Below are 25,951 nucleotides of genomic sequence, written 5' to 3'. Positions count from 1 at the left end.
ATGTTGGGACCCTTACTTTTTAAAATCTTTATAAATGATATTGGGTCTGGGATTAAAAGAACCATTTCAGTCTTTGCAGATGACACCAAGCTTTGCAGTGGAATAACTTCCTTATAGGATGTCTCCAACTTACAAGCCAACCTCAATGCATGTACTGTTTCTTTGGGCAACTATGTGGCAAATGAGGTTTCATGTTGATAAATGTAAAGTTTTGCACTTGGGGGCTAAGAATATGCATGCAGCATACATACTAGGGGGAGTAGAACTTGGAGATTCCATAACCTAGATGGATCTGGGTGTTCTGGTAGATCATGAGCTTAAAGCGGAGTTCCGGGCACAAAAACAATATTTTTTTTTTGTGCCCCTCCGCTAGGTAGACCTCACCTGAAAAGGAATTGGATAGTTATTTTTTTTTTTGTTTACTTACCTTGTAATTGAAGATCAAAGATACTTACCTCAGAGTACTTCCTCCCTCGGAGCCGCGGCTCACCCCGTCACTTCCTGTCTCGCTATAATTCCTGGGAGCTGAACGTCAAAGCTCCCAGGAATCAATGCGACGGCACTGGCCCCGCTCGTCATTTCCGGGCGATTGCTGGAAAAAATATTTTAAGCAACTGACAGCATGGATTTATGAAAGACAGAAGTTGCCAAACAAACCTGATTTCTTTTTATGAGTAAAACCTTAGACAGAGGGGTGGCTGTGGACGTAGAATACTTGGATTTTGCAAAAGCGTTTGACACAGTTCCCCACACACGGCTAATGTGTAAGGTAAAGTCTTCAGGCTTGGAAAGATCAGTTTGTAAATGGATAGAAAACTGACTAAAAGATAGAATTCAGAGAGTAGTGGTTAATGATTCTCACTCTGAATGGTCTAAGGTTATCAATGGTGTACCCCAAGGTTCAATGTTGGGACCCTTACTTTTTAAAATCTTTATAAATGATATTGGGTCTGGGATTAAAAGAACCATTTCAGTCTTTGCAGATGACACCAAGCTTTGCAGTGGAATAACTTCCTTATAGGATGTCTCCAACTTACAAGCCAACCTCAATGCATGTACTGTTTCATTGGGCAACTATGTGGCAAATGAGGTTTCATGTTGATAAATGTAAAGTTATGCACTTGGGGGCTAAGAATATGCATGCAGCATACATACTAGGGGGAGTAGAACTTGGAGATTCCATAACCGAGATGGATCTGGGTGTTCTGGTAGATCATGAGCTTAAAGCGGAGTTCCGGGCACAAAAACAATATTTTTTTTTTGTGCCCCTCCGCTAGGTAGACCTCACCTGAAAAGGAATTGGATAGTTATTTTTTTTTTTGTTTACTTACCTTGTAATTGAAGATCAAAGATACTTACCTCAGAGTACTTCCTCCCTCGGAGCCGCGGCTCACCCCGTCACTTCCTGTCTCGCTATAATTCCTGGGAGCTGAACGTCAAAGCTCCCAGGAATCAATGCGACGGCACTGGCCCCGCTCGTCATTTCCGGGCGATTGCTGGAAAAAATATTTTAAGCAACTGACAGCATGGATTTATGAAAGACAGAAGTTGCCAAACAAACCTGATTTCTTTTTATGAGTAAAACCTTAGACAGAGGGGTGGCTGTGGACGTAGAATACTTGGATTTTGCAAAAGCGTTTGACACAGTTCCCCACACACGGCTAATGTGTAAGGTAAAGTCTTCAGGCTTGGAAAGATCAGTTTGTAAATGGTTAGAAAACTGACTAAAAGATAGAATTCAGAGAGTAGTGGTTAATGATTCTCACTCTGAATGGTCTAAGGTTATCAATGGTGTACCCCAAGGTTCAATGTTGGGACCCTTACTTTTTAAAATCTTTATAAATGATATTGGGTCTGGGATTAAAAGAACCATTTCAGTCTTTGCAGATGACACCAAGCTTTGCAGTGGAATAACTTCCTTATAGGATGTCTCCAACTTACAAGCCAACCTCAATGCATGTACTGTTTCTTTGGGCAACTATGTGGCAAATGAGGTTTCATGTTGATAAATGTAAAGTTTTGCACTTGGGGGCTAAGAATATGCATGCAGCATACATACTAGGGGGAGTAGAACTTGGAGATTCCATAACCGAGATGGATCTGGGTGTTCTGGTAGATCATGAGCTTAAAGCGGAGTTCCGGGCACAAAAACAATATTTTTTTTTTGTGCCCCTCCGCTAGGTAGACCTCACCTGAAAAGGAATTGGATAGTTATTTTTTTTTTTGTTTACTTACCTTGTAATTGAAGATCAAAGATACTTACCTCAGAGTACTTCCTCCCTCGGAGCCGCGGCTCACCCCGTCACTTCCTGTCTCGCTATAATTCCTGGGAGCTGAACGTCAAAGCTCCCAGGAATCAATGCGACGGCACTGGCCCCGCTCGTCATTTCCGGGCGATTGCTGGAAAAAATATTTTAAGCAACTGACAGCATGGATTTATGAAAGACAGAAGTTGCCAAACAAACCTGATTTCTTTTTATGAGTAAAACCTTAGACAGAGGGGTGGCTGTGGACGTAGAATACTTGGATTTTGCAAAAGCGTTTGACACAGTTCCCCACACACGGCTAATGTGTAAGGTAAAGTCTTCAGGCTTGGAAAGATCAGTTTGTAAATGGATAGAAAACTGACTAAAAGATAGAATTCAGAGAGTAGTGGTTAATGATTCTCACTCTGAATGGTCTAAGGTTATCAATGGTGTACCCCAAGGTTCAATGTTGGGACCCTTACTTTTTAAAATCTTTATAAATGATATTGGGTCTGGGATTAAAAGAACCATTTCAGTCTTTGCAGATGACACCAAGCTTTGCAGTGGAATAACTTCCTTATAGGATGTCTCCAACTTACAAGCCAACCTCAATGCATGTACTGTTTCATTGGGCAACTATGTGGCAAATGAGGTTTCATGTTGATAAATGTAAAGTTATGCACTTGGGGGCTAAGAATATGCATGCAGCATACATACTAGGGGGAGTAGAACTTGGAGATTCCATAACCGAGATGGATCTGGGTGTTCTGGTAGATCATGAGCTTAAAGCGGAGTTCCGGGCACAAAAACAATATTTTTTTTTTTGTGCCCCTCCGCTAGGTAGACCTCACCTGAAAAGGAATTGGATAGTTATTTTTTTTTTTTTTGTTTACTTACCTTGTAATTGAAGATCAAAGATACTCACCTCAGAGTACTTCCTCCCTCGGAGCCGCGGCTCACCCCGTCACTTCCTGTCTCGCTATGATTCCTGGGAGCTGAACGTCAAAGCTCCCAGGAATCAATGCGACGGCACTGGCCCCGCTCGTCATTTCCGGGCGATGCCGCATTCCCCTGCTAAACAGCTTCTGGGCATGCCCAGAAGCTGTGGAGGAATGTGGCGCCGCACCGGAAGTGACGAGAGGGGCCGGTGCAGGCGCATTCTGGGACAAGAAGACGCGGAAGAAGACACAGAAGTGGACCGCGCCGGCTTCAGCTGCCCACAAGAGAGATGGAAATGCTGTGGAAGAAATTTTATAAGTAAGTATTTCTTCTAAAAGGTAAGTGCGAACCGGGACAGATCAGAAGCTAGCCATTGTGGAATGTGCTAGCCCTGACTGTCCCGGGGGTATGTTTAGTAAAAAATGACTTCTGTGCCCGGAACTCCGCTTTAATAATAGCATGCAATGCCAATCTGCAGTTTCCAAAGCAAGCAAAGTCCTTTCTTGTATCAACAGAGGAATGGACTCCAGAGAGAGAGATATCATTTTACCCCTGTACACATCATTAGTAAGACCTCATCTGGAATATGCAGTTCAGTTTTGGCCACCAGTTCTCATAAATAATATCGGGGAACTGGAGAAAGTGCAGAGAAGAGCAACAAACTGATAAGAGAGACATGCAAAAATCCGAAATATTGCTGCACACCTTGGTAATTTTATTGAAGTATTAAAATCACATCACAGGTGTGACAGGAACATAAAAGGTAACACGCATCACGCTAAAGTCAGTGCCTACTCAAACCTCATGAACTGATAAGAGGTATGGAGGAGCTCAGCTATGAGGAAAGATTAGAGGAACTGAATTTATTCTCTCTTGAGAAGAGGAGATTAAGGGGGGATCAACATGTATAAATACATAAGGGGTCCATATAGTGAACTTGGTGTTGAGTTATTCACTTTAAGGTCATCGCAGAGGACAAGGGGGCACTCTTTACGACTAGAGGAAAAGAGATTACATCTCCAAATATGGAAAGGTTTTTTCACAGTAAGAGCTGGGAAAATGTAGAATAGTCTCCCTCCAGGGGTGGTTCTGGCCAGCTCAGTAGATTGCTTGAAAAAAGACCTGGATTCTTTCCTAGGTGTACTTAATATAACTGGGTACTAATATTTATAGGTAAAGGCCTCTTTAGGGGATCGAGAAGGAATTGTTCCCCTGCTGTAGCAAATAGCAAATAGCATGCTTTGCTGGGGTTTTTCCCCTTCTTTTGGATCAACTATGGATATAGGATTGTGTATATGGAATTGTATGGTTGTTTTATTTTTTGTTTTTTATTGGTTGAGCTAGATTGACTTGTGTCTTTTTTCAACCTGACTGTAACTATGTAATTCCCTCCACTCAGCTAACAGATTACACTCTTCTTACACACCTCTACACAGCTGCCCTCTTTGTGGTGTACAGTGTGTGATATTAGGTCCCCGCCTCCTGCCTGCTGAAGAAATGCTGTGTAAAAAGCAATTTTTCATTTTTACTGTTTCACTTTTAACATCATTAAAATCACTGCTCCTATAAAAACGATGGTTTTAAAAACATTTTTTTGCATAGATACATGTCCCCCAGGGCAGTACCCAGGTACCCATACACTTTTTATAGCAATAACTTGCATATAAGCCTTTAAAATTAGGACTATTTTTCATGTTTGTGTCCCATAGACTTTAATAGGGTTTGCATGTTCGCTAGAATTTTTTCCCTGTTAGAGATGTTCTGGTACAAACCAAACAGGGGGATGTTCGGAACATCACTAAACAGAACATACAGGGATATGGGAAATGATTATCAACATTGACACACATAAACCTACACAGGTTGAACAGGATGGACTAGCGTCTTTATTTAACCTTACCTGCTATGAAACTATGAAGTAATGTTTTTCTTTTCTTCATGTTCCAATTTTTTTAATCTAATTTCTAAGCTTTGACTTGTTTATTTTTTCCGTACAGCTAGACTAAGCTGTCCAGCAAAAGTCATAGTGATGGGAAATGAGACAATCTATAACATTACCAAAGTTAGCTTTCAAGGGTCACTCTTTTTTTCAAATGGTTTACAACTTCTTTAACTACCTCAATACTGGGCACTTCCTTCCCAGACCAATTTTCAGCTTTTAGCGCTGTTGCATTTTGAATGACAATTGCGTGGTAATGCAACGCTGTACCTAAACCAAATTTGTGTCATTTTTTCCCCACAAATAGAGCTTTCTTTTGGTGGTATTTGATCACCGTCAGGTTTTTTCTTTTTTGGTGCACAAATAAAAAAAGACTGAAAAGTTTGAAAAAAAAAAAAAGTTTTTTTGTTTAGGTTATAAAATTTTGTAAATAGATATGTTTTTTCCTGCACTGATGAGCACTGATGATGCCGCACTGACAGGCACTGATGAGGAGACACTGATGGGGTGGCACTGATATGCAGCACTGATGGGCACTGATAGGTAGCACTGATATGCAGCACTAATGGGCACTGATATGTGGCACTGATAGATAGCACTGATATGCAGCATTGGTGGGCACTGATAGGCAGCGCTGATGGGCACTGATAGGCAGCACTGATGGGCACTGATTGGCGGCACTGATGGGCACTGATGGGCACTGGTAGGTGGCACTGTTGGGCGGTAATGATCGGCACTGATCGGCACTGATGGGTGGCACTGATCGGCACTGATGGGGGGCACTGATGGGCACTGATAGGCAGCACTGGTGGGCAATAATGGACACTGGTGGGAGGCACTGATCGATGGCAATAACGGCACTGGTGGGCAGCACTGATAGATGGCATTGGTGGGCAACACTGATAGGGAGGGCACTGGGGGGCTCTCGGAGTCCTGCTTGCCATCCCTGGTGGCCATAGTGGGCATCCCTGGTGGCTTAGTGGCACCCCCCCCCCAGGGCTGCACTGGTAATCAATGTTCTGATTACCAGCACAGACCCCCCCTGTGATCAGTGAGTAATAAGAAATACTCACTGATCACCCCTGCAGCAGCACCGATCATCCCTCTTCTCCTCACTGACAGGATCTGTCAGGAGGAGAAGAGATCTAAGCCGTTACAATGGCTCTATTTACATTACATGACGGCTGTGATTGGACACAGCCGTCATGTGATCAGGAGGGCCAATCACAGGGCCTTCCTGCCGAATGATGTTGCTCTGTGTCCGAGGGACACAGGCACATCGAGATCGCGCCGCTGCGCATACCCGCGGCGGCGCGATCTCTCTCCTTCTGAAGGACGTTACGGAACGTCCATTCAGAAGGACGAGACTCCCGCCCGGCCGTATATATACTATGGCCGGGTGGGAGGTGGTTAAAGTGGTTGTAAACCCTTACATTTACCCACTGAAATGACTACCCTCAGGTGATTCACAGAGATGAAGCAAATCCTCCCAGAAAAGGTGTATGCACTAGTCAGTGAGTAAGGGCACATAAGGAGGGGAGCACAACGAGACTTGCTGGAACATACTGGCACTGGAAGGATAAGATAACCAACACTTTAAAGTTCACGCACATTGTTTGCACTGATTACACTTTAATTTTCTAAAAGTGTTATGTACTGTGATTTAAATAAAGTGATTTAATTTCCTTTCTGCACTAATAATAAATAGAGATACACATTAAGCACTTTATGGTTAGACAGCGCTGGGTACACACATGAAAAATTCCAGACGTGTATGTTTGCCTGCACCCTCTAATTATCTAAATAATTTCCTCAATTTGGAGTTATCGCATGTAAGAGACCAGTGGGTGCTATATGAACGTCTAGATTTGGGGCCTCCTGCAGAGATAGCTAAACCTACTTGCTTGAACTTGTACTTGCCCAAAGCTGGTATACCCCCCCCCCCCCCCCACACACACACACTTCTATATTAGCCTCAGATGATACATAGTGATTAAACAAATCTCCCTTCATAAGTTTTACATGTATATCTTCTGTCTTCAGCTTTATATATTCTTTAGAAAGTTCCCATCCTGCTAGAAATGTTGTCTTCCTGTTCAGCACTGGGAGTGGATTCTTGGCATACAGCCAAGACAGCTGATTAGAGAAAAGGCACACACCCCCACTACACATAGGCAGAGACTTGCAGAGCTGTGCTTTGACAAGACAAGCTCTCTGCTAATTTATTTAAAGCAACCTCCTCACAACACAAATTTCAGCCTGGTTTTATATTGGTTGACGGAGAACTTGTCAGAAGTTATCATGCTGATAACAGAGAAACAAAACAGCAGAAAGACACAGGACTTAGTGCTTTGAAGAGGAATAAAAAAAAAAAAACACTACAGATATATGTGCTTAGGTCAAATTTTCATGAATCAGATTTACATTCACTTTAACTCCCATAAATGTCTCACAAAACATGCCAAGGCAGTACAAATACCCCCAAATTACCCCTTTTGGAAAGCAGTCAGTCCAAAGTATTTAGCAAGAGGCATAGCAAGTGTTTTGAAGTTGTAATTTTCTTCCCACAATTCTTTGGAAAAATTGAGAAAATAATATTTTTCTTTCAGTTATTTCCCACACACAGCATAGGAATACTTGCAGCTACACCCCAAAACACATTATGCTACTCGTCCTGAGTATGGCGATACTACATGTGTGAGAATTTTTCACAGTCTAGCCACAAAGAGAAGTGCAACATCCAATGAGTAATTTAGCCATTATCCTCTTTAAGATCAGACCTTATTCTGACACTACTTTTTACAAGTAAAAATCAGTATTTTTGTTAGAAAATTACTTAGACCCCCTTCCTAAATATTATATATTTTTGTAGCAGAGGCCCTAGAGAATTAAATGGTGGGTTTTGCAAATGTTTATGTAACACAGTATTTGCGCAGCAGTTTTTCAAACACAATTTTACATACTAACGCATAAATACATTTTAATGAATTTCAATGCCCACAGAGACAATATAATACCAACATTTTTGGTAAAATATGGTGCTGCACTGGGTAAAAAAGACACCAAACATATTACGCTTTAAAATTGCGAATGCTTGTAAAATAGCATCAAACTTAGGTATTTAAAAATCTCTATGGGCAACGATTATAAGCCTTTATTAGTTACCAATTTAGAGTTACATAGGAGCTCTGGTGCTAGAGTTATTGCTCTCACTCTGACGTTTGTGGTGATACCTCATATGTGTGGTGCGAAGGGGGCACTTTACATTTTTTATTTATTTATTGGCAGGACACTGGTACACTGACAGATGTTTTTGTGCACTTGTACACTATGACAGATGTTGAACGTGCAATGGTGGGCACAGACAGATATTGATGTCACAACAGGACACTATTGCACTATTACAGATGTTTTGCGCACTGGTACAGATGTGATGGGACACTGTGACAGATGAATTGTGCACTGGTACAGATGTTCATGGGGACACTAACAGATGTTTTTGTGCATTGGTACAGATGTTTATGAGGACACTGACAGATGTTTTGTGCACTTGTACAGATGTTCATGGGGACACTGTGACAGATGTTCATGGGACAGGGACAGTGGTGCTTGGTGTACTATGTGTGGGGATGGCTTCAGTCTGTAAAATCTGTGACAGCTCTGATTGTAAAAAACATCCCTTACCCACAGAGCTGTCAAAGAGGCTGCACCTATGACAGATGTTGATCGTCCACCTGCAAACACTGACAGATGTCGATGTCACAATGGAACACTATTGCACTATTGCAGATGTTTTTTGCACTGACACAGATGTTCATGGGGACACTGTGACAGATATTTTGTGCACTGATACAGATGTGTTGGGGTACTGTGACAAATATTTTGTGCACTTGCACAGATGTGATGGGGCACTGTGACAGATGGTTTGCACAGTGGTTCAGATGTTCACACTGACAGATGTTTTTTGCACTGCTACAGATGTTTATTGGGCACTGTGGCAGATGTTTTGTGTAGTGGTACAGATATTCATGGGGACACTGACATGTTTTGTGCACTGGTACAGATGTTCATGGGGCACTGTGACAGAGGATTTTGTGCACTGGTACATATGTTCATGGGGCACTGTGACAGAGGATTTTGTGCACTGGTACATATGTTCATGGGGCACTGTGACAGATGATTTTGTGCACTGGTACAGATGTTTATGGGGCACTGTAACATCTGCGCCAGTGCAAAAAACATCTGCAATAGTGTTCCATTGTGACATCAACATCTGTCAGTGTTCACAGGTGGACGATCAACACTTGTCATAGTATACAAAGGCACAAAAACATCTGTCAGTGTACCAGTTCCCCACCAATAAATAAATAAAAAATGTAAAGTGCCCCCTTTCCTACGTGCTCATGTGAAAATGCGAATGCACACGTTGGTCCCATACACGTAAATGGCGATCACATCACAAATGTGAGGTATTACTACGAACGTCAGAGCGAGAGCAATAATTTTAGCACCAGACCTCCTGTGCAACTCTAAACTGGTAACCAAAAAAGGCTTATAAATCATTGTCCATGGAGATATTTAAATACCTACGTTTGGCGCCATTTCACAAGCGTGCACAATTTTAAAGCGTGATATATTTGGTATCTATTTACATGGCACAACACTATATTTTATTAAATATTTGAGTATTAAATTGTCTCTGTGGGAATTGAAATTCAATAAAATGTAGTATGCGTTAGTGTGTAAAATTGCGTATGAAAAAACTGTTGCGCAAATATACTGTGTGACATAATAATTAGCAAAACCCACCATTTACTTCTCTAGGGCCTCTGCTATAAAAATTTGTAATGTTTGGAGGTTCTAAATCTTTTTTTTAGCAAAACTACAGATTTTTACTTGTAAATAAAGTGTCGGCATAAGGTCTGGCCTAAAAGTGGAAAATGCCTGAAGTACTCCTTGGATGTTGCCCTTTTCTATGTGTCTAGTCTGTGAGAAAGTCTCATGCATATGGTACTCAGGACAAGTAGCATAATGTATTTTGGGGGTGTAGTTGTAAGTATGCCTATGCCGTGTATGAGAAATAACTTGTTATAATGACATTTTTGTGAAAAGCAAAATAATTTCTTCATTTTCCAAAGAATTGTGGGAAAAAATCGCAACTTCAAAAAACGTGCCATGCCTTTTACTAAATACCGTGGACTGTCTACTTTCTAAAAAGGAGTAATTTTGGGGGTATTTGTACTGTCTTGACCTGTTAGAGCCTCAGGTGTGATCAATTTTCAATGATTGGTTACATAACTTGGAGCCTCTATAACTTTCACACAGACAAAATATGCACTGATATAGGTTATTTTTACCAAATTCAAAAAGGTCTTTTTCATTTGTAGCGCAAAAAAACAAAAAAAAAAAAGGTGATTAAATACCACCAAAAGAAATCTCTATTTGTGTGAAAAGAAGAATAAAAATTTAATTTGGGTACAGTGTTGTATGACTGAGTTATTCTCATTCAAAAAGTGAGAGCACTGAAAGCTGAAAAATGACCTTGGTAGGAAGGGGGTGAAAGTGCCTAGTATTTAGGTGGTTAATTAGTGACATGTACCAGGCGTAGAACAAACCCCCAAAAATTACTCAAATAAGTTACAGTAACAAGGTCAAGTCTGAGCATGTAAGCCCTTTACTTGATAATTTTGAGTTGATTACTAGGGATATAGAGAAGGCAGATTTATTAAATACATTCTACAACTCTGTGTATAGATAAAAAATCTTAAGGGGAATCTTAAGTCCTTAATGGGGATTGTATTGACATGGCCCCAAATGATCCATAATTGCTCAAAATTGACATGGTTACATAGTTACATAGTTGGTCAGGTTGAAAAAAGACACAAGTCCATCTGGCTCAACCAATAAAAAAAAAAAATAAAGGCAAATAAAAAATAAAGGCAAATAAAGCACCTGAACCTTACATCCAATTGCCCTTTAAAGGGCTAAGCTCTGTTATATCTAAGGCATTGTTTCTAATTTTTAGAGACTATTTAATGACTGGCATGGTACCATTGGCATGGCGTAAGGCTCCATTCACACCTTTTCAGGGGGTTTTTTGGCCGTTTTTCAAGTGGTATTTGTGGGCGTTTCTCAGGCATTTTTTCTGCGTTTTTTCAGGCATTTTTTGCAGGTGTTTGGAGGCAGGCATTGACATCTAACAAAAAGGCTTGTAATCTGCCAAAAAAGAAGCTCATGTACTTTTTTGAGCTTCAGGTGACAAAATGCTCATTTGAGAACAGGGAATGAATGGGTTTTTGCTTGTTGGGCGTTTTGACACTTCAGAGATGAGCGTTTTATGAGCTGAAAAACGCTCAGTTGTCAACAGGGCCTAAGGCCAATGTGGAGCCTATATTTAAAAGAGATCAAAGTATTTGCAAAGTAACCTACAGACTAGTTCATTTACATTCTATAGTTGGTAAGATACTGGAAAATTTATTAAAAGAACACAGAAGATTTTTTGTTAGAAAATAATGTTTTAAGCAATAGTCAGCATTGATTCATGAAAGATTGAAGTTGTCAAACAAATCTGATTACTTTTTATGATGAAGTAAGCAAAAATGTAGACAAAGGATTAAATTGGTTTGTGTAAATTCCGCGCTAGGATATCTAAGGAGTATAAAGGCTCTTGCCTACCTCAAATACCCCTAAGGGGTATGACAATCTGAGAAGAAAAAGGTATGATGGCGCTGCCTAAAGATAAAGTGTCATATATGCAAAGAAAAAAAATTTATAAAAACTTATATGATTTGTATAAAATAGGTATCAAATGTACTCAAATGTTACTATACAAAAATCATGAATATAAATAAAGTGCCAATTAATTAAAATAAATTAAACTAAAAATAATAAATATATGTAAAACAGTGCTAAAATCACAAAACCAATCATAAATCAATATCATTATCCAAAAATAAATAAATGATATAGTCCCAATAGTGCAAAATGCAAAAATCTGTGCAAAAAATTTTGTCTGTAATTTTAAGAATCACTCTGTGCAGATTGTGCAATAGTGCTCCCCCAATTGGACCACACTCACCAGATGGAGATACCCCTACAGGGATAAGAGGTATGTAACCAATAACAAAAGTCAGACTCTCCCAACCGCTATGGCACCGATCGGCCCAGATGGTATTTCAGCCCACATATATAAGAGGGTAGCTCCTATCCAGCGATATTACGGGATAGTCCTCATGAACATACAGGAAGAGAGACTTTCATAGTGTAAATCCATTAAATGAAACAATTTTGTTTGAATAACAGTGCACTTACATTAAAAATAGGTATAACCAGCATCAAAACTTGTGTTCAGCAGCGTAGACCCAATATTCCGGGTGCCGGAACGCAATGCGTTCCAAAGGGCGGAAGTGACAGGGCAGAAGTGACGCAGTGACGCTCTACACATTTCATCAGAGTGACTTCATCAGGAGCGGCGTCACAAGCATCAGTCTCGCCCATTAATATACACAACGGTTACCCAGTAACCGGTCACCAGAAGAAGATTGTAAAACTGAAAGTAAACAATCCTAATGCCGGGCAATCGTTACCAGCTTATGCCGAGACATTATATGAATAATTACATAAAAATAAAATATAAATTAACATTATATATCGCCCCATACCAGAAAAATGCATTTGTAACTAGGATGGTACAAAATCATAAAAACGAAATAGTGATACATCCTACTAATATATATCATATAAATATATGTAAAATTAACTTCCCTATTATCTACACTATCCTATACTATATATGTTGTACTGAATGTGTAAATATAATAAATATGATAAATGACTGATAATTATCTTGTACATAATGTAGTAGACCCTCCCAGAAATGTCAGCTTATTCTCAAACCTTAAAGGTTTTTACAAATGCCAGAAATGTTTACCCTGTAGGGTAAGCAAACAAAAACCCAAGAAAAAATTCTCATTCAAATCTACGGTTACTAATGAAGTCTTTGATATTAACCACTTAAGCCCCGGAAGATTTTACCCCCGTCCTGACCAGGGCCTATTTTGCGATTCGGGACTGTGTGACAATTGCGCGGTCGTGCGATGCTGTACCTAAACAAATTTTATGTCCTTTTTTTTCCCCACAAACAGAGCTTTCTTTTGGTGGTATTTGACCACCTGTGCGATTTTTTGATCATGCGCTATAAACAAAAAAGAGCGTCAATTTTGCAAAAATAACAATATTTTTCACATTTTTTTTTATATGAAATTCCCCCCACCCCCCCCCCCCCCCCAAAATGTAAAAATTCTAATTTTTTAACATTTTAGGCCAATTTGTTTTATGCTACATATGTTTGGTAAAAAAAATTGCAAAAAGTGTATTTTGATTGGTTTGCGCAAAAGTTATTGCGTTTACTAACTAAGGGAAAGATTTTTGTCATTTTTGTTGTTTTTTCTTTTTAACGAGTAATGGAGGCAAATCTGTGATTTTTTTTTTTTTTTTTGCGGGACTGCGACATTGCGGCGGACAGATCAGACCCTTGACTGACATTTTTGACACTTTTGGGGTTACCAGTGACATTACTACAGTAATCAGTGCTCTACATATGCACTGTTACTGTAAAAATGACACTCGCAGGGAAGGAGTTAACTGTATTTGAAAAGGAAGGGTTAAGTGTGTCCCTAGGGGCGTGCTTCTAACTGTGATTGGAAGTGGCTTGAGGTGTAAGAACAGAGATCAACGGTCCTACATAGCAGAACCGTATGATCTCAATTCTTACACAGGGGAGAATGACAGGCGGCTGTGTTTACATTAGCTGCCTGCCTTTCTCCCGCTGTAACGGACAATCGCGAGTGCCCGGCGGACATCGGGTCTGCCAGGCACACGCGCGGGGGGGGGTCCGTGAGCGAGCGGGAGCGCGCCTCCAGCGCCGCGCGCTCGCTCCCTAGAGCCTCACAGGCTAGCAACGTAGACTTACGTCGATTCGCCTGTGAGGGGCTGACTGCCGACGTAAATCATCGTTAGGCAGTCGGCAAGTGGTTAAGGAACTCATTACCTGTAATGGCACACATGTCACCTATGTAATCGAATGTCCGTGCCGATTACAGTACGTAGGTTGAACGACTAGACCTCTATTTGTAAGGATTAGAGAACATATAAATAATATTAAAAAAGGGTTTCCCACAAAATATACCCCACAACCACTCAGAGGTTCTAACCACTACCAACCAACACTATATTTGGGAAAAATCCATAGCACTACAAAAAAAAATCGACATAAATTTGACCTGATTTGGAAACCATGGTCTGAATGGTACAGAATATAACTCAATATTACTGCATTGCTGGACCATTTTTTTTGCATTTCCTGTCTTTGAATTATTTCTCTACCCCCCCCTTGTTGAGCCTTGCTTCTACCCATCTCACTATATCAATTTTCTCCCCCTCTCCCCCCCCCATCCCCACCCTCTATATCGGCTCTTCTTTCTTGCTTCCTTTCTCTGCATCCCCTTTCTTTCTTCTTTATCTCCTTCTTCTTCTTTCTCTCTGGCTTCTTCTATGACGGACTCTACGGTATAGTCTCAGTTTGTAACACTTACCTTGTACTTGAACTTTGCAATGTGATACTGTTTGTTATCCCACGACTTTGGTGGCTGTGTCTGCATTTCCATGTTATATTTTGAAATACCAATAAAAATGTAATAGAAAATAAATAAAAATAAAAAATAAATAAAAAAGGATTTCCCAAACAGTCTATCAAGACATTTTTTGGAAACACATAACAAAGATCCATCTGGACTCATTTAATATTATTTTTTTATGGTATAGACCAAGTCAAGGGACACTGGAGAGGGGGATAATATGAAGATTAAAATATCCAAAAATGAAACTAAAAATGAAACTAAATGGATTGAGGTTGAGGTCCACCTTCAACCTGGAGGCCTCAATATTGATATTGACTTAAACTGCTTCATCTCTATTTTTAATGAACCACTCCCTTAGACCTATAGGATTACCATATATAAATCAAGTTTTCCAATTCCCTGGTTCTTATTCTTCTTATTTTTCCACTATTCATTCCCTCAACACTTATATGATTATTTATACACCATGTCTTCCCAATTAATTTTATTAGTACTTTTATGCTAATTTTTAGGGGGTCCTGGAATATAGAAGATTTAATTTTAAAATGTAATTTTTAATATTGGATTACAATTCATTTATATATATTTTTTCATATATTTTGATTTATTTATCACATAATTTAACAGTCATTTATCATATTTATTATATTTACACATTCAGTACAACATGTATAGGATAGTGTAGATAATAAGGGAGTTCATTTTACATATATTTATATGATATATATGTAGCACCCTACAGGTAGGTGCTAGGTAAAGTAAAGTATAGTGGGCCTTGGCTGCTTAACAGTAGTGATGTCGCGAACATAAAATTCGCTGTTCGCGAACGCGAACATCGGCGAACATTGCGAACCGCCATAGACTTTAATAGGCAGGCGAATTTTAAAACCCACAGGGACTCTTTCTGGCCACAATAGTAATGGAAAAGTTGTTTCAAGGGGACAAACACCTGGACTGTGGCATGCCGGAGAGGGATCACACAAAAAAAAGTTCTTAAAAATTGTAATTTTTTGATAGAGAGCCAATTATTGGAAAAATTAAAAAAAAAATAAAAATAAAAAATTTCTTTGGATTTAGCATCTGGGGGGTCTAAAAAGTGTACCTGTGAAGTTTCAGCTCTGTAGCATGTCCGGAACCAGAAAAAAATTACAAATTAGGGTTAGGGCTAGGGTGCTAGGGTTAGGGCTAGGGTTAGGGTTAGGGTTATTTTTATGGCTAGGCTTAGAGGGTTAGGGTTAAGGTTAGAGGGTTAGGGTTATGGTTAGAGGGTTAGGGTTAGGTTTAGTGTTAGGGGCTAGGGTTAGGGTTACGGTGAGATACTTAGGGTTAGAGTTAGTAGCCCTACCCCTACCCCTCTAACTCTAACCCTAAGCACTAAAAATAACCCTAACCTTAGCCCTGACCCTAACCCTAGCCCTAACCCTAGCCCTAACCCTGATTCTATTTTTTTTCTGGTTCTGGACATGCTACAGAGCTGAAACTTCACAGGTACACTTTTTAGACCCCCCAGACAATAAATCCAAAGAATTTTTTTTTTTTAAGTTTTTTTTTTTTAAGTTTTCCAATAATTGGCTCTCTATCAAAAATTACAATTTTTAAGAACTTTTTTTGTGTGATTTAGTGTCTAGGGGGTCTAAAAAGTGTACTTGTGAAGTTTCAGCTCTGTAGCATGTCAAGAACCAGAAAAAAATATAATTTTTCAGTAGAGCAGGGATGGTGGGAACCCCTTTTACACCTATATGATCTTTTTTTTCTGGTTCTGGACATGCTACATATACATATATATATTAAAAAAATACTCAAATACCAGCCCTCAAAGGGGCTTTTGGGGACTATATATATATATATATATATATATATATATATATATCACAGAACAAAAAAAATTACACAAATACCAGCCCTCAAAAGGGCTTTTTGGGGACAATATATATATATATATATATATATATATATATATATATATATATATATATATATATATATATATATATATCCAAAAAAACCTCAAATACCAGCCCTAGGAAGGGCTTTTTTGGGTGCTGTCCTTACAGCAGGAGTGTACCAAGAACACTGGCTAACAAGACCGGGAACTGTCCCCAGCTATAACAGCAGCAGCAGCACCAGCACTTTCCCTGCTCTCAGTAACACAGAAATGATCTAAGATGGATGCTGCCCTTGCTTATTTATAGGAGGTGGGAGGGAGGTATGCTGATTGGCCTGGAATGTGTCTGCTGACTGTGATGTTCAGGGTCAAAGTTTGCCTCAATGATGATGTATAGGAGGCGGACCGAACATCGCATATGTTCGCCCGCAGCGGCGAACGCGAACGTTCGAAGTTCGCCGGGAACCGTTCGCCGGCGAACCGTTCGGTACATCTCTACTTAACAGCAGGGCCATGATTTCAGCTGGACTGTCATGTCTCCCAGGTGAGGTTACTGAGAGGGTAGTCTCCCCACTGGCTCTGTGAGAGGATTCTCATAGGGCAGTGGAGGAAACCCAATCAGTGGCTCAATCAGGCTTCTATCTACCCCAGAAGGCAGATTCTGCCGCAGAGGATTCTGGGAGTGGGTATATGTTTGAAGGGAACGCATGACGCAGCATTCTTGGCGAGAAGCAGAGTCCCAGGAGGGAGAGTACGGCTGTATCTCCTCCTGTTAGAGGAAGCGGGTGGCCTGGGAATCCAGAGAGTGTGAAGCTGAGCTGCAGAGGGGATTCGGTGTGCCGAGAACCAGCGGAGAGAGAGAGAGGGGTCCAGTTCCAGGAAAGCCTACAAAGGTTGTGAGTACTGTGGACTGCCCCTGGGGTCTGCCTAGTGTCAGAGGGGACCACTCCGTAGAAGGTTCTAGGAATCCAGGAGTCAGCTAGCTGTTAAAGGGGGTGCCTGGTCAGAGGACCCTGAAGTATTAGAGGGGGTACCTAGTCAGAGGACCTTGAAGTATTAGAGGGGGTACCTAGGTAGAGGACCCTAAAGTGTGAAAGGGGTGCCTGTAGTTTGGGCCCTGAAGAGTCAGTGTACAGTGGGAAGTGTACAAGGTTAAGAGTTGCAGCAGCACAAGTATCTACACAGAGCTACGTCAGCCAGTGCAGGGCTGGAGGGAGTTGCTCAGTGACTTTTGAGCTAAAGCAGAGTGTCAGGAGTCAAGTGTTCTACAGTCCTCGATCTTCTGAGTTAAAGTCAAAGTTCCAGCATGGTTTCAGTACTACAGTATCTTTAGGTGTCAGGAAGCGCTGGTCGGCATTTAGCTGGCGTCAAGACAGCGCCAACAGGCATTTTTCTTCAAGTGTCCCAAAGTGTACCTAGTTGAGCCAGAGGAGTATCCCACTCATTCCCTTCTCCCATCCCCAAATACAATAAAACAAAACAAACCAAAGATGCTGGAATAGTCATTGTCTCAGTTCTCACACCTGGGGTCACAACTCAAATGTGTTGGAGGTGTCACCGGTAATAATGGCAGACCCACATCAGGCATAAGACCTGGAAATACTGCTACATTTATATTTTTTATATTATATTTCTATGTAATTATTCATGTCTTGGCATAAGCTGGTAATGATTGCCCAGCATTTGGATTGTTTACTTCTGGTTTTACAATCTATAAGCATCACTGCGTCACTTCTGCCCTTTGGAACGCTTTGGAATATTGGATCTACGCTGCTGAACATGAGTTTTACTGCTGGTTATACTTATTTTTGATGTAAGTGCACAGTTATTCAAATAAAATTGTTTATTGGATTTACACTATGAAAGTCTCTCTTCCTGTATGTCAGTGAGGACTACCCCGTAATATCGCTGGATAGGAGTTAGCCTCTTATATATGTGGGCTGAAATACCATCTGGGCCAATTGGTGCAATAGCAGTTGGAAGAGTCTGACCTTTGTTATTGGCTAAATACCTCTGATCCCTGTAGGAGTATCTCCATCTGGTGAGTGCAGTCCAATTGGGGGAGCACTATTGCACCATTGCACCTATCTGCACAGAGTGATTCCTAAAAAAATTACAGACAACTTTTTTTGCACAAATTTTTGAACTTTGCACTATTGGGACTATTGGATTATATCATTTATTTATTTTTGGATGAATATATTGATTTATGATTTGGTTTTGTGATTTTTAGCACTGTTTTACATATATCTTTTATTATTAGATCTTAATTGATTGGCACTTTATTTATTTATATTCATGATTTTTTTATACAGGAACATTTGAGTACATTTGATACCCATTTTATACACATCATATACAGTTTTTATCAATTTGTTTTCTTTGCACGTAAGACACTTTATCCTTAGGCAGCACCATCATACCTTTTTCTTCTCAGATAGACAAAGGATTGGCTGTAGACACAGGGGTTGATTTACTAAAAGCAAATATACTGTGCACTGCAAGTGCACTTGTTCCAGAGATTAGAAAATGAGGTAAAGCTTCACTTTGCAAAGAATACCCAATCACGTGAATAAAAAAAAAAAAAAATGCATTTTTTCTTGCACATGATTGCATGTTAAAAATAGGAAGAGCTTCCACTCATTTTAGAGGTTCCTGTCAGAAATAGAGTAACTGCATTTGCAGTGCACAGTATATTTGCCTTTAGTAAATCAACCCCTTAGTATACCTATATTTTTCCAATGCATTTGGCACACGCGGCTAATATGTAAATTAAAGTCTTAAGGCGTAGAAAATTAAGTTTGTAAATAGTTAGAAAACTGGCTAAAAGACTAAATTCAAAGAGTAGTGACTAATGATTCATACTCTGGATGGTTATAAGTGGTGTACACCAAGATTTAGTGTTTGGACCCTTACTTTTTAACATATTTAAAAATGATATAGGGTATGGGATGCTTGCAGATGACAACCAAGCTTTGCAGTAGAATTACAGTATGTCTTTATAGGATTTCTCCAACTTACAAGCTGATCCTAATGCACTATATAATTGGGCAACTATTTTGTAAATGAGATTTTAGTGTAGATCTTCTGGTAGATCTTAGACTTAATAATAGCATGCAATGCCAAGCTGCAGTTTCTAAAGATATCCAAATGCTTTCCTGTATTGAAAGAGGTAGGCTCTAGAGAGAGAGAGAGAGAGAGACATAATTTTGCCCCTGTACAAATCATTAGTAAGACCTCACTTCAAACATGCAGTTCAGTTTTGGACCCAAGTTCATAAAAAGGATCTTGGAAAACTGGAGGAGCTCAGCTATGAGTAAAGATTAGATTTAGCTGAACTGAATGTATTCTCTATTGAGAAGAGGAGATTAAGGGGGGATATGATCAGCATGTATAAATATATGAGGGGTCTATATTGTGAACTTGGTGTAGAGTTATTCACTTTTCCAGCACTGGAATGATTGTAAAGTAGTAAAAAATGGTTTTGATGGGTCTAATGTAAAGTGGTGATTCCTCATTAAAAGAAGCACATCTGTGATTAAAGTCTAGTTTAGATGGACCCCATTTTGGTCCTAGATTGTTACCTCTTTGATACTGACACAAGAAAGCGCTTATCAGATAGTAGAGTCTGGAACATGAGTGGAGGAGAACCTTTATTGCAAATCACAACAGTACAAAGGGATTTTATTAATTCTAACTGATCAAGGTCAATTCTGTCCCCCCTTTATTTCTGTTTAAATGTAATTTTAAAGTTTTATATTTTAGGCTCTCTATGTGTTTTTATAATGGATATCATTTATTTATTAGATTATATTTTATATTGTTCTTCAATTATTTTGATTCATCAGATTACAGTGGTGATTGAAAGTTTGGGCACCCCAGGTAAAAATGTGTATTAATGTGCATAAAGAAGCCAAGGAAAGATGAAAAAATCTCCAAAAGGCTTCAAATTACAGATTAGACATTCTTATAATATGTCAACAAAAGTTAGATTTTATTTCCATCATTGACACTTTCAAAATTACAGAAAACAAAAAAATTGTGTCTGCAAAAGTTTGGGCACCCTGCAGAATTTATAGCATGCACTGCCCCCTTTGCAAGGCTGAGACCTGCCAGTGTCCTGGATTGTTCTCAATCATCATCTGGGAAGACCAGGTGATGTCAATCTCAAAGGTTTTAAATGCCCAGACTCATCTGACCTTGCCCCAACAATCAGCACCATGGGATCTTCTAAGCAGTTGTCTAGAAAATTGAAACTGAAAATAGTTGACGCTCACAAAGCTGGAGAAGGCTATATGAAGATAGCAAAGTGTTTTCAGATGTCAATATCCTCTGTTCGGAATGTAATTAAGAAATGGCAGTCATCAGGAACAGTGGAAGTTAAAGCAAGATCTGGAAGGCCAAGAAAAATATCAGACAGAACAGCTCTCAGGATTGTGAGAAAAACAATTCAAAACCCACGTTTGACTGCACGTTCCCTCCAGAAAGTTCTGGCAGACACTGGAGTTGTGGTACACTATTCCACTATAAAGAGATACTTGTACAAATATGGTCTTCATGGAAGAGTCATCAGGAGAAAACCTCTTCTATGTCCTCACCACAAAAATCAGCATTTGAACTTTGCAAATGAACATATAGACAAGCCTGATGCATTTTGGAAACAAGTTCTGTGGACCGATGAGGTTAAAATTGTACTTTTTGGCCGGAATGAGCAAAGGTACATTTGGAGAAGAAGGGGCACAGAATTTAATGAATAGAACCTCTGTCCAACTGTCAAGCATGGGGGTGGATCAATCATGCTTTGGGGTTGTATTGCAGTCAGTGGCACAGGTAACATCTCACAAGTAGAAGGGAAAATGGATTCAATAAAATTTCAGCAAATTGTGGATGGTAACTTGATGCCATCTGTGAAAGGGCGGAAGTTAAAGAGAGGATGGCTTCTATAAATGGATAATGATCCTAAACCCACCTCGAAAACCACAGGAGATTACATCAAGAGGCCATGACCTTTTTTTTTTTTTTTTGCCATGACCTTCACAATCTCCTGGCCTCAACATAATTGAAAATCTATCTATGGATAGACCTTAAAAGAGCAGTGCGTGACAGACAGCCCAGAAATCTCAAAGAACTGGAAGACTTTTGTAAGGAAGAATGGGAAAAGATACCTCAAACAAGAATTGAAAGACTCTTGGCTGGCTACAAAAAGCGTTTACAAGCTGTGATACTTGCCAAAGGGGGCAGTACAAGATATTAACTCTGGCAGGATGCCCAAACTTTTGCAAACGCCATTTTTTTGTTTTCTGTTATTTTGAAAGTGTAAATGATGGAAATAAAATCTAACTTTTCTTGACATATTATAAGAATGTCTAATCTGTAATTTGATGCCTTTTGGAGATGTTTCCATCTTTCCTTGGCTTCTTTATGCACATTAATACAAATTTTTACCTAGGGTGCCCAAACTTTCGATCACCACTGTATTTGGATTGACTAGCATTCTGTTTAAACATGCACAGACCACCCTAGTGTACATATTGATGTCCTATGCATACACCCCCTGCACTTGATTACCTTAGGTAAGGCTTGGAAAAATAGTGAAAGATTCCTCCTAATATTAGTTGGCCTCACAGTGACTGCACATAGCCAAGAGACGTGTGATTGTTTCTGGTCTGACTGTTGTCAGATTGTTACTTTTCTCTTTGAGTACTTATTGCTAATTAAAATCAGACAATGTGTTTTTGTACATCTTGCTCAACATAAAACAAAGAAACTTGTAATAAATTACTATAGGAAAGATGAAGCTGAATGTTTGTGATACATATCCAATGCGCTCATTAGTCTGTGGATATTTAGTTTAATATAGGGAAGACATTCAACAAATTTTAAAGGAGAGGAAAGCGGAGATATGTACGATTTTACCGATGTCCTGGCTTTGCTATAGAGAAAGGAATGGTGCCTTTGATGGCCTTCCAAGGCTGTCTTTGCTGTGCGGGTATTTACTTCTGTATTTTTTATTGACATTATGTACAAATAATTTTGTTTTCTTTTTTTATTGACTGTCCAGGAATTTAAAGAGGTTGACAAGCCTGAGCACATTGTTCAAGGTAGTATGGTCCTGGATGGTGACACGAAAATGGTTTTCAGGTAAAAAACAGCTTTGAGTGTATTACTGGAATCATTTTTAAAACAAATGTGATTATACTTATGAGCCATGCTTTAAACATTTCTTATTTAGAGGTACGACTCTTCCTACTCAGGCTATTACTTCAGTTTTACTGTCCCAGAAAATCCTAAATATTTGGCAAATATGCAATAACTAAAGACAAGTCAGATGGGACCTAGTATAATACATTATGCAACAAATTAATATATTTATATTCCTTTTGTTGGTACAAACCTGAAAGGTTTTGTTCTTTTGGCTCCTATCCTTACTTTCTGATAATGGTTTATTTATTTTGCTTGTGCATATACTGCTTGAATTGATTGTAAAGACTTGTTTTAAATAACATGTCCTACTTACCTGCCCTGTGAAGTAGTTTTGCACAGGGCAGCCTGGATCCTCCTCTTTTTGCCCCTCCCTCCTGTTGAGTGCCCCCTCAGCAGGCAGCTTGCTATGGGGGCACCCACTCCGAGCTGCAGTTCCGTGTGTCCGTTTAGGCACAGGGCTGCCACTCGGCCCCTCCCCCTCTCTCTCTCCTGATTGACTAACTGACTTTGACAGTCGTGGGAGCCAATGGTGCTGCTGCTGTGTCTCAGCCAATCAGGAGGGAAAGTCCCGGACTTGTGGACATCGCTGGGACAGAGATGGGGTTCAGGTAAGTATGGGGGGGTCCTGGGGAGGCTGCTACACACAGAAGGCTTTTTATCTTAATGCATAGAATGCATTAAGATAATAAAATTTCTGCCTTTACAACTCCTTTAACCCACATATCTCAAAGTAGTGTGAAAACAGGCTTTTTTTTCCTTAATAACATTCAAGTCAATTTATTATATTGATGCAATTAGTGGAGCATTATGTTCTGCCAAAATTAAGTGTTTTAATTGATTTTGTATTATTTTTAGAAGCTAATTTCTGCTCAAGGTATTATCCCCATCAGTGGTTCAGGGCTTTAATGATGACCATAAAAAGCAATCAGTCAATCTAATGCCCATAGTACTTTGAAATATTTATTACAGTTTAACAAACGTTGAATTTCAACTGCATAATCTCATAATATTTTATTATTATTATTAATGCTATTATTATTTTTATTATTATTATTATTTTAATGCCATCAACAGAATTACAATTATTCAGGAATGTTCTCAGTAGTAACAAAACTGTCTTTTAAAATATAGTAAACATAAAATTCCTATGGAGCAAAACGGCATTTCCAATCAAAGCTGATACTCTCATTTAGGACTGAGTTGACCTATCAGAGAATTACACTTGTTCATTATTCTGGCAGTGAAATTAAGTCTCAGCCAAGGCCTACAGGTGCTGTTATGGGGGGTCTTACTGTCTTAATGTATTTTACATTATAGAGAATAAAGAGGGGTAAGATTCCTATGAAGGAGCAACACATATTTGACCTACTGTACTTGCCTGCACAGGTCACCATGCTTTTGGGATACATAAGGTATGTTTATTTAAAGGGTTAGTTGCCAAAAACGCCTATGGTGGTAACAACAAACAGCGCAGTTTTGACTAAAGTTGAAAAATGCCCTTGTTATATGTAGATGTAGGCTATATACAGTAAGTACCTCCCAAAGCCTGGCCAAAAAACTCCACAAGATGACATTATTCCTTGCATCCTGTCTTGTTGCTTATATGTTGCTAAGATGCTCCTTGCCATTGTTGCTCATCTCCACCATCACAGGAGTAAGCTCATACTCCAATTCAAACCCCGTCACATACATGCTCTCCCGACCCCTACCCAATGAGCTCAGCACTGCTGAAACAGAGGAGATGGCATGGCACATGTACAGGGGGTTGAACTGGAGAGAGAGAGGGCTTCTGTAATGGTGGGGGTGAGCACTATTGACTGGGAGTGCCTAGTGACAAGGTAGGACATAGGGACACCATTTTGGGGAGTTTTTTTTTCAGGCCATGCTTCGGGAGGCCTACAGCATGGACTTTATTCAATTTTAGTCAAAACTGCACAGTTTATTTTTTATCTACAGATACCTTTACCTGCCCAGGCAGATTTTCGATAAAATCAAACTAAACCTTTAAAAGGGGAACTCTGGTAATATATGCTTTCCATTTAATATAATTAAACTAGATGGACTTGTGTCTTTTTTCAACCAGACTAACTATGTAACTATATAATCCTCAATAACCACAAATGATATAAATATTTTTTGTGCACCAAATGCCTTTTTAGTCTCATATATTATGTTATAAAAGTAGTGTTGGCTCCCCTTATTGTGATGCACATGCCTGGGTAGAGAGTTGAGGATGGGACCTAGAAGTTTCTCCCACTATAGGCTCACTGCAGAAAACTAAAGGGGGATTGGGCACAAGAGTGAAACTCCTGCATTATAGCTATGGCAAAAGGGTAGACCCTGAAACTCAGTCACAGTGGTTTAACCAAGCATCCTCAACATGCGTGAGAGCCTAATGGTTAATTCACCATAACACCCAAATCAGTCATAAGATAAAAGGCCATAGAAGTAAATAAACCAGTGAGGCCTTTTCCAGATAAACATATTGGTGTTGATTTTCTAAAACTTGAGAGTGCAAAATGTGGTGTAACTCTGTATAGAAACCAATCAGCTCCCAAGTTTTTTTGTCACAGATTAATTGAAAAAGCTAAAGCTAAAAGCTGATTGGCTTCTATGTACAGCTGCATCATTTTGCACTCTCCAGTTTTAGAAAATCAACTCCATTTAGTCTGAAAAGAGTCACTTATTGTTTGCAGTAGACATGATATACTTGACCAAGCAAAATACCTCCTTATTTAAAACACTTGACCAATCATTTTTAAATATATACTCTGTCCTTTATTTAGAATTCTTGCCAATTTCCATGGCATCCGCATAACAGCAATGGTATTTTGTAGGGAAAATATTAATTTGCAGCTACATTTTTAACATTTAATTTGTATCACAAAAAGTAGCTATTTATATTTTATTACTATGTCCCATTCCTAATCTCAGAGTTGCTTTTTTCTACTTACAGATGACTACACTAAGTCATAGAATATATTTACCATACACGTGAGCTTCATTTACTATTTTGTATATCATTTGACTACACAATTTATTTATTCATTTTTGTCGCAGCTCTGAAAACATACATTTTCAGATTTGTGAGTATTGCTTT

This window comes from Pelophylax lessonae, assembly GCF_965119305.1.
Source record: "Pelophylax lessonae genome assembly, chromosome: 12".
In the NCBI taxonomy this organism is placed as follows: Eukaryota; Metazoa; Chordata; class Amphibia; order Anura; family Ranidae; genus Pelophylax; species Pelophylax lessonae.
This window is presented reverse-complemented; position numbering follows the sequence as displayed.